Source organism: Apium graveolens, chromosome 2 (genome assembly GCF_009905375.1).
Source record: "Apium graveolens cultivar Ventura chromosome 2, ASM990537v1, whole genome shotgun sequence".
NCBI classification, from domain to species: Eukaryota; Viridiplantae; Streptophyta; class Magnoliopsida; order Apiales; family Apiaceae; genus Apium; species Apium graveolens.
In genome coordinates, this window is record NC_133648.1 from 195,231,366 (window position 1) to 195,240,391 (window position 9,026).

A 9,026-nucleotide genomic window follows, 5' to 3' on the forward strand; every position below is an offset into this window, starting at 1 on the left:
TTATATCACTACATATATATAACATTATGTTTGTGCCTGGTGATAAGAGTGTTACTAATATAATGACTCTACTAGTTCATATTTAACTGTAACTTCAGTTAGAGTGCCATACCATGTCCTTGACGATTGCTTGAGTAGTATACTAGTTCATATCAACCTGAAGTGAGCTTGTGAAGAAGAGATAGACAGAGTCCAATAGATCTGCAACTGTAAAGTACATGAACTATTATGCATTGACTACTTCCTTTGACTCACCAACCAGGAGTACCCTTGTTAACATTTACCAGAGTCCAATTCCTGGTAAAGTGTGCAACAGGTGCCTGATATGTCATAATATCCTCAAGTCTTGTCACTAGTGCTTTCTGTTAGATACTACTTCCAGTTAATAACCTAGCATCCAGTTTGGCCTTGTCCCTTGTAACAATGCCATTGTCATCCAGTTTTGACTTCTAGCAATCCTTGTACCAATTACAACGTTGTCATTTGGTTTGAATACCAGCTTCCCTACAATTTGCTTGCTGACTGATTGAGTTCATCTTGCTTTGCAATCTCCCAATCAGTTCGGATCTATCAGAGCTTCTGTAACTTTCTCAGTTTCTTCTTCAGATAGAAAACTAGAGAAATAATTATTTACACTCAGTAGCCCTACTAATCATTAATCCACCATCTAGATCACTTAAGAACTAGACTCTGGGAATAATATTGACATTAAACCCTTTGTCTCAGTAGATATGTTCTTGGAGTGTCCTCTTAATTTACAATGTAGTGTTGTGTCTGACTAGCTTATCCTTCTTTTGCTCCCCCTAAGTTGTTGCTGAGATTTCCTGAAAATCCTTACCCTTCACTACACCATAAAATGCCTACTGTAACACCAAAAAAACATTGCATTAGGGGGTAAATATGTTACTTTTGCCCCACTTTTAAGCTAAGGTAACATTTTCTTAAAGATAGGTTTTTCCATGTTGCCTTAGGGGTCTAAGGTAGCATCTTTGGTGCCTAAGGCAACATCGTTTTTTAACTTATTTATATGTTGCCTTAGCTTGCTAATGCAACAGAAAGAGAGATCAGTTGTAACTTGTTTTTTATGTTACCTTAGAGTTTTAAAATATTTTTAAAAAGTGGGCCCCACGGTGGGACCCACTAGCTGACATGGCAAGTGTGGGCCCCACAGTGCTGAGTTGTCTTGATGACGTGGCAAGTGGGCTCATAGAACCTAATGTAACATTTTGAGAAGCTGTTGTAACATTATAACTAGCCTAATAAAACCTTTTAAACATAATATGGCAACAATTTAGGAGGCTATTGTAACACTTTAACACAAACAAATTAAAAAACTTATTCTGTAAACTGAAGAATCCCAATTATACAATTTCATAACTGCAAAATAATGCATCCAACCCAAAAATTAAACATCCAAATATACAACCAAATTAAACGTCCAAACTAACTATAATCACTACTGGTATGTCTCTGAAAGATGACTCTTTTATTTTCTTGAGCAGATCATAGCCTGTCATTCCAGGCATACAGTAGTCTGTTATAATAAGATTCACTGCCATTTCTTGAAATCAAGAAGACCAAGTTTTAACAATCCAGAAGTGCATATAACTGAGCCCTTTTGAAGTTGCAGCTTTAAACAAATGAAATGAGTACCTGTTGATTTATTGGAGATGTAAATGCTTTGTTGGGACTGATTTGTTCATGATCTTCATGCAATTCAAGAAATTCTAAAGCTTTACTACCAGAATCAACTGCTGTAACTGCCATAAAAAACAATCAAAACCAAAAAAATCTAAACTAATGATATAAACTAACAGATCAGAAAAGGAATGAGGTTTGTTGGGGGTGACAATTACATATCAAGGAGGTGGGTTGGGGGTACATGCAGTTTTTTAGATGTCAAAACAGCACATTTAATATCCACGTAAAATTAATGCATATGATTTTTACCAAGACACTAAATTGAATATTTGAACAAATTCATACATGTGCTGTTAGTAAGTTTGAGTTCTGTTGGTGACCTGATAAAGCTAATTTATTTACAAAGACTGTAGTTATAACAAATACAATCAGAATATATTAACAAGGCAGTCAACAAATAAATTCGCAAGACAAAGTAACTGAAGTTATTACAAAGAAAAGGATATACCTTTCATGAGACATAAAATTATCCACAAAACCATTGCACATATAATAGGCTCGCAATTCCCACGGGTTCCAATTGTGAAGGTGAATGGATTGAAAAGCTATACCATTACAGAGTATATACATATTTTATCAGAAACGCCTTGTAGCTTCAGAATTGACCGGATGAAAAATCCCACAAGCAGATATTCAAAACGAGTATAACACAGTTTTTAGTATAACAATTTTAATATGAATTATATATAAATAAAAAAAGACTAAATCAACACTAGAAAAGATTAAGTCACTGATATATAACCAGTATATGAATTATATACAAAAATTTTTGAATAAAATTTCCCTCCACTACTGAACCCCTCTTATTTCCAACTAGTGATGACCAAATAGCTTTCACCATACATAGAAATTGTACACATTGTACACGTAATCGAGCCAAGTTGCAAATTATCATGTTTGAACTTGGCTTGACTAGACAGTTCCGAGTTCGGGCTCGATTGAGTGCACATTGTATAGGCTTGTGAGCGTGGCGAGTCAAATAATTTCATACCCGAGCTTGGATTGAAATAATATATGTCTGAGCTCAAATTCGGCATAATGATTGTTGCCAAATTCACTCATAGCTTAGTCGTTTACAGTTTACACCAAAGTGTACATACAAACTGAGTTTGTAAACTCAAATCTTTCACTTAGCTACTAGGCATGTCCCCCCACAGCCCCGCCCAAAATCTTTTTCCCCACAACCTACTAAAACTTTGCAAACTTAAGGCTTCATTTTAATTGCAAAGTGGTGACTGAACTTCGAAAACTTCAGGCTTCATTTTAATTGCAAGGCGGTGGCTGGACTTTTCCAAGTGTAGAAGCATTTTGCTGGATTCTATGTTTCACAATTTGGTGGCCACATATTGCTTATGCCTGTCCAAAAATGTGGTTCTGTCGCCACATTCTGAAAGATGAAAGCAATTAATGGCTACCAAATACAAATTTGGACATTCAACCATCAAAATGCTATATTAGATAATAGTCCAGCCACCAATTTTTCCCACAACAGTTGGGAAAAGAAGCGTTGTTAAGAGCTTCTTTGTATCTTATATTATCTGCGCGGAGCTTTTCATTTTCATTCCTCAGCTGCGTGTTCACACAGTGTTCATGTTGAGATTACAGCAACATATTTATGTAGGTGATCAGAAATTTTTTACAGCCAGCCATGCTTTATTAAATAAATAAAAAAAATTATCACAAATATATTTAAAATGATATATACTGTTGAAGAGTAACAATTACATAATTAGTATCACAATAATTAAAAGATGTATAATTCAGACAGAAGTAATTAATTTAGTTACAAGAAGTTATTAGTATAAAAGAAAAAAATGCACTGAACTAATAAGCAGTAAATAAAATCTAGCTTGTTAGGCACTTGTTTATTTCTTAGAAAAAAATAATAAAATTATATTTATTTCATAAATCTTGACTCATCCGACCAAACTAATAAACTTATATTTATTTCTTAGAAAAAAATAAAAAGGAGAACACCTGAACATAAGCTTAGCAATATCATAAGGCAGAAGAAAATATATATTTACCTTAAAGATGGGAATTCATATATATGTAGATCTAGATATCTTAACCAATCAAACTATCACACAAAATACAAACAATGATCTGTGATATTAAAGCAAAGTGTCTGTTAAACAACTATATCAGAGCATTTAGCACAATACAAAATAAATTTTTATTCTTGCTATATATCCTTGCTTGTTCTCTACCACAAATACTTATCCTCCATCAGCTGATGTTTCATTCTTATTTCAGAACAAACTCTTCTATACCACCGGTTCTTTTCTCGCATTACTAATCCTCTTCTTGTTCTACAAATGATTATCCTCCGTTAAAGTGCGACAAATTCTTATGGTTATCACGGTCTTATCCCATCTTCTAATTTTCCAGTCATTAAATTTATAATACAATTCATCAGATTATGTGCAACCTCTATACTGACATTACTTCTATTCAGAAAGAGCACTATCTACAGCATGTTATAACCCCTATATCATATCATTAAAACTCACCTTGACTTCCAGTTATCCCAAGATCCCTCTATAAAAACATCATTACGACCGTGGCTCCGTGTTATTAGAGTAGGGTTTCCTTGCCGAGGAACATCTATAGCATCACCAGCTTCAGTCTGCCACATTTGATCAGTAGAAGGACCGTCAGGCCGTTGTACAGGAGCTACAGGCACCTAAAGATTAACCCGACATAAAGAATTGAGTTACTTTCTGGTGCTGCTATCAAAGACATATTTGATGCACCACAGACTAGTCATCACAGTTTGAACATAAATTTTATAATATCAAACAATACACGCATACAATGTAAAAAAAAAACTAAAGGATCTTATCATTATACGATTAGACTAAACAGGACAAACTCACGCCTAAAAATGCTTACAGAAAAAAATGAGAATATGAGATAAAGATACTACTCTGTAGCCTTTAAAGTTTTTTACAAGCATCAACTCTACACATTGAAGGCTACATTTAGTAGAAGGCTACACAGTTATTTTTTCCGAAGCTTGGTGGCCCTAAAAGCAATACCATTCTGCAAGAAACCAGATCAATAGGATAATAAGTTTGATATTAAAATGAATATGCGGTGTAAGTTTAGTTTTCTGACCTTCCAAGCTTAATAACACCACTAACATCATGAAGTATTTGTAATGGTTTCTTTCTGCTGGGAAGAAGATGAAAATTAATGAACATATCAGAACGAGGTTGTGTTGCCATTACTTCATAACTCTTTCCATAAGAAAACTATTGTACAGATGGAATGAGCTCGATAATTGATTCACTAACCCACATTAAATATTCCATCTCCCTTCTCCACATTGCCTTCTTTTGAGGTGCCAATGGCTCCAGTCTCCACAATTCACAAAACACAGTAGCTAAAAAATAAAAATAACAAACAACAGCCAATCATTTCTAATTTACAATACATATAAATATAAATTAAAACGATCACACTAAAACATAAAAAAAGAAAGATAGGGTAAACGTGCACTAACCAGAGAGATTGGTTATGGAATTTGAAATTGCAAGAGCAGTACAAACACCTTTACCCCCTCCCGACATATCCTCTCCAAGAAGAAACTTAGCGAATCTTTCCTTCATCAACTCCACTTCTACAAGTTCCACAAAATTAAAAATCCACATCAAACCAACACAAATTAAACACACATTAATACCGAGTATATTAACATATGAAGAACATCCCGTTTACTCCCTTAAACTCGTACCCTCCTCACAAGTCACAATCATAATAACCACAACAAAACATAAATATAAAAAACGAAGTTTTAAAATAAAAAAACCCTAAATCGATTTAGCCCTAATTTGAAGAACAACTAAAATTGAGAGAGAGAGATAAAATTGAGAGAGAGAGAGATGACAATGTTTAAGAGAACATAAATAAAATGAAGAATCAAAATCCAAATCTAAAGAATCAAACTATCGACCCCTGAAATGAAATCGATTGAGATTGAGCAAATCAAGAACCCAGAAACAGAAATTGTTAACTAGATATTAAAAGTGGTGGCAGAGAATGAGATTAATCGGAGAAAGAGTAGCCACCAGAGATTAACAGTTGAAAATTGAGGGATAAAGTGAGGGGGTGTATTGTGCTCATAAGAAATATTTGAAGTTAGATAGAAAATTTGGGCGGCTTCCTATCAAAATTTGCCCGCTCTGGCCCAAAAGTTCCCCCTCTTAGTGCAATATTTATAATTTATTTATGCTTTATTATTATAATAAAAAAGTAATAATTTATTTTAGAAAAAATAATTATTAAGTAATTTATTACTTTTATAAATTCTTAGTTTAAGTTTTTTAAATTTATCACTTTCAAATTTCTATCTTTAATTTTATAAATTTTGTTCTGTAAAATATTTGTATATCATCAACTTAAATTATTGTAAGATTCATATTTAATTTTAAAAAAAATACTATATTTATCTTTCACTCTAAGGTAAATATTACGATAACATATATTTGATGGAAGTCCGTCAAATTAATTATTGCCAAATTGGTCTCTCATTTATTAAATTTGAATTTATATATCACCTTAGATCCTTGAAAATGAATTTAAATTAATATTTAATCTTAAAAATATTATATTTATGTTTTAATACTCTAAGGTAACTGTTAGGGCGTAATTACACACTAATATTCACGCAAGTATACGCGTTCGCAAGTAATATAGAATACTTTCTAGTTCGTTCCCTCAGAGACTCAGACTAAGTTATTGTCTAATTAAACTCACTCACCAATGTATGATTACTTCTCAATGTTAAGATAACACTTAAAATTGTTGATTAAATATTAACTATAATTAACTACTTAACTAACACTTCAATTTATCAATAATAAAACACTCATGAGATCACAACTTCATTATTACTTCCTTCTATAGCCATTGTTATTACCTCTAGCATGTGACAGTGATGATATTAATCGAATAACATGGAACTGATAAAAGCCAACTTTCATTGTACTAATACCATTCTACCAAGCATCCACAATTAAGATAGAAGTTGAATAGTCATCAATTATGTTGAGTTCCTATATGTCTACAGAAATTGACAACACACCGATTTAAGCACAAGTTATTCCTTTTGATTACATAGGGCAAATAAAACTGTTAGAGTTACCCACTAATCATGCACAACGTACATGAACCTATGCTAGCATGGCAAGTTCTAAATCTCAAGATCCACCGTCGCTTCACAAGAGATTAACACCCTATCTTATATGTTCGCGACGCACATAAGACGAATACGCACAACCAATACTAGATATCATGCAATCATCACACACTAAAGTATTAAACAATTAACTAAAGAATTCCATAATAAATCCGTTGCAACCCCATGATCACGATTAGCCCATAATAGAACTTCTCGCCATCATGGGTTCATATGAAATCATGAATAACAACACAAGAAAATAATAACTAAACTAATTATATTAAAACAGAGTACATCACAAGAGTAAATAAGTCAAAGCAAGAAAACTAGCATCCAACGTTACAACGAAACAAGAATCACAAGAATATATGCTTCCTCTTCGTTGCGGTGTGCTAAATCGGTCTTCTTCCTTATCTCCTTCGCTTCTTGCGCAAAACACAATCTAAAACATAATCTCCTTTCTCTTCTCTGTGAAAACGTCTCAAATCTACTTATATAATAGTCCCATAAAACTCAGATTACATAGAAGTTGGAAGCCAAACAGAAGTAGAAGTCTAAAATAATTTATCCTTTTCCCCGACCCTGCGCGGCCGCTCAGCATTTCTGCGCGGGCGCGCAAGGCTGCTGCGCGGCCGCTCAGCATTACTGCGCGGGCGCGCACGACCCTACTGGAAAAAATCCAGGTTTGCTCCGTTTCTTCGCCGTAATCTGCCCGTTCTTTTCCTCTCGCAATGGTGAACACATGCCAAGGTTTATTCTTGATGATTCCTCCTCCGAAATGCAACTAATATCCTGAAATGCATAAACACTAGAAAAACGCATCAAATACACAAAATACTTGATTTCAAGACACCAATTTAAGCCATTTTAAGACGTTCTAAGTGGTATAAAATGCCACTTATCACACCCCCAAACTTAAATCGATGCTTGTCCTCAAGCGTCACAGACTCAAAAACAAATAAAAATATACATGAATGCAATCTATATGAAAATGCAACGATCCCCCTTACTACAATTAACCACCAAATTGTCACGTCTCAACGAATGCAGTTAGACACTAAAGATCAATAAACTCATGCAAACGGACATACAGCCAGAAACGTGGTGTGTGCAAACGCTTAACAAATATGCTTCGAAACTAGACCAATTACTATGACTAGACTATCTTCAAGGCAATCCTACGATTATACAAAGAATAAAAATTCTAGGCACAAAGTGATATACAACACTACAAGAACTCTGGAGCTTACTACGGAATCGTGCTTTTTATTTACAACTCAAATGCTTATTTGACCGTACAATGAGTGAGGTCCACAAAAGACTTATACAATGGTATCCATGTAACGAGCGTTAGGTTAGCGGATCCCAGACTCTAAAAGCCTTAGGTCACTAGGCACAAAGTCCCCTAAGAACTTAATAACTCGAATACCACAGAGCCCACTCTTGATCAATTATGCAAATTTTTTTTTTTTTTATATATTTTTTTTTTCATGCCTTTACCACTAAGAACCTATTATCAAATTCTAAGCATAATAAATGGATTATCCTCGAAAATAATCAGATCATAACAACAATCTAGCCCTTAAGCATTCTCTAAGACTTAGTGAAAATACAAGTGCTTCTAGCATGCATATCAACCTACACAACTTAATATCACTTTAATGCTATCACTACACTCGCATCAATATCACAATTCAGTCGATAAATCATTGCAAAAGGGATCATGGTATATGCATGAGCTATATGATATGACAAACAAATAAAGCTATATATGAAAAAAAAACTATATGGCAAAAATTATGCAACTATATGAACTAACTATCATGAATATGCAACTATATGACACACACAAAATATTCCTTAACTACCACCCCCAAACTTAAAATCTTCACTGTCCCCAGTGAAGGTAGTAGAAAGGAACACAGGGTATACCTACTCGGAGTCATCATCATCATCACCCTCAGTGGGTGGAGTATCAGGCGGCGGGTATGCAGAGTCCTCACCAAAAACTGGCCACTGGATATCAGCTCCAAGGCCTCGAAAAGCAGTCCCTAACGCAAGAGTGAGCTCCTGAGCAAACCTGCTCTGCGTCTCATACATGGCATCCATCCACCGTGAAAGCCTCCTATACTGGGCATCA

General features: G+C 34.3%; 1 long non-coding RNA gene across 1 annotated transcript; it reads right to left on the reverse strand.

Annotated features, from left to right (window-relative positions):
* Positions 1–1,348: 1,348 nt before the first annotated feature.
* On the reverse strand, positions 1,349–2,326 carry LOC141706132 (uncharacterized). The gene is made up of 2 exons (XR_012568659.1): positions 2,150–2,326; positions 1,349–1,760 (listed from the first exon to the last, which is right to left on the reverse strand). It is a non-coding gene; the product is annotated as an uncharacterized LOC141706132 (long non-coding RNA).
* Positions 2,327–9,026: the final 6,700 nt, after the last annotated feature.